General features: G+C 35.9%; 1 protein-coding gene across 1 annotated transcript in view; it reads left to right on the forward strand.

The window, feature by feature from the left end:
- The window catches only part of SCN2A (sodium channel, voltage gated, type II alpha subunit), a 155294-nt gene that overhangs the window by 91255 nt on the left and 62027 nt on the right, over positions 1-2012 (forward strand). The window lies entirely within an intron of this gene.

Below are 2012 nucleotides of genomic sequence, written 5' to 3' on the forward strand. Positions count from 1 at the left end.
CATGATATTTATATTTTCCTCTGATTTACAACTCAAATATTCTTTATTGTTTGCAAAATTACACATAGGAGGACATAAACGGTGCACTTGAAAAATTTCCATGTCCAAAGATACAATTGAAGAATCTACCTTTAATGAAATTTTGTTTAAGAAAATAAGCAGTAGATGAATTTACTTTAAGGAAGTGTTAAACTTTGTATTATTAATTAGTGGCAAATGTTGATCAGTAGAACAAAAAACTATTACCTGTGGTCATGATTGTCCATTTCATATGCTGATTCCTCCCTTACAAGGTTTAGTTCATAGCAAACTGTGCCAGGTGTGGAGGGATGTTCCAGTTGCCACAGTGGTATTACAGTGACTGAGTAGAGTCGACTATGCCATGGATAAAAAAGGAAGAACTCTTCTCTCTATTTCAGTGCTAAGAAGTGGTGGTTCTATGTTTAGCACAGTAGGTAATAAGGTGTACAGCAATGATATTGGTGCAAAACAACAAATTCGGCATCTTTTCCTCATTCACGAGTTAATTGAGAGATCATCTTGCCAAAGGAAAATGGTAGATAATTTTCCATTTTCTAATTACCCCAACTTCTTTGCCAGTATTTACCAATTTCAGTATTTGGGGTATTACCTTAAAGATTTATGCATTTCTGTCTTCTCTCTCCTATTATTTAGTTGACATTCTTCTTGAAATCACTGTACTTTTTTCTTAAATAAATGCATTTTAATATGAGATTTAACGTCTTAGGTTTGGTATGATGGTTATAGATTTTAGTACATTAAAATCAATGCATACCATTAAATTTTATGAATTCTATGTATTTTCCTCCTAAAATCCTATTGTATTTTACCAGTAGTACATGAGTCCCACTTTGTGAAATGTTGATTTATGCTAACAGTGAGAACCCCAGTTTCTTAGGTTGCGGTATTTCCTCTTGTTTTGTGTCTTCTAGTTAAATTGAGATGGAACTTTGTTGAGTTTAATATGCAAACTTATAATCTAATGGAACTTAATTTGAGACTTTTTAACTGAGACTGGTGATACCAACAAATTATCCCATTAGAAGAGTCCCCCAAAACATATCTAATCCAAGAAAGTGAGATTCAACATGACTAATTAAGGATTTTAGAACATCTCCTGAGAAGTCTTTGATAACATATATGTCTTTCGCTGTACCTGGAACACAGATGAGCTTTAAGTGTACTTAATGCAAGTCTTACCCATCAGTTTCTGGTGGCCTCAAAGATAATTCCCATACAGTTTAATATTGCAGATAGAATTTTGGAAACTATATTCAACTAAAATTAATTTGGTAAGCTTACTAGCCTCTCTGTGCCTATCCTTTCTATGATAGCAAGCCCATTGCAAATTTTCTCTCCTCCACCATCAAATTAACCCATAATGCCTTTTAACAACTTTGGATTTTTTAAGAAATCAATTTTAATTTAGACCAAAGAGTACTTAATAGAAAGTAAGCAGTTTTCATGAGAATTCTAACTTTTTTCTTCCAGAACTTGAAGAATCCAGACAGAAATGCCCACCCTGCTGGTATAAATTTGCTAACATGTGTTTGATTTGGGACTGTTGTAAACCATGGTTAAAGGTGAAACACCTTGTCAACTTGGTTGTGATGGACCCGTTTGTGGACCTGGCCATCACCATCTGCATCGTCTTAAATACACTCTTCATGGCCATGGAGCACTATCCGATGACGGAGCAGTTTAGCAATGTGCTGTCTGTCGGGAACCTGGTAAGTAAGGCTCATTGAAGGCTTCTCTTCCCATTCAAAGAGTTCGTGATTGCCTTAGTGGATTTCACATATCACTTTCAAATTAAATACAACTAATTGGCCATGTACACCTAGACAGCAAAAGTTTAGTATCCTTTTTCTAATAACAAAAATATATTGCTGGCCGGGCGCGGTGGCTCACGCCTGTAATCCTAGCACTCTGGGAGGCCGAGGTGGGTGGATCGTTTGAGCTCAGGAGTTCAAAACCAGCCTGAGCAAGAG

The sequence above is a fragment of the Propithecus coquereli genome, unplaced genomic scaffold (genome assembly GCF_000956105.1).
Source record: "Propithecus coquereli isolate 6110/MARCELLA unplaced genomic scaffold, Pcoq_1.0 Scaffold49, whole genome shotgun sequence".
Classification (NCBI taxonomy): domain Eukaryota; kingdom Metazoa; phylum Chordata; class Mammalia; order Primates; family Indriidae; genus Propithecus; species Propithecus coquereli.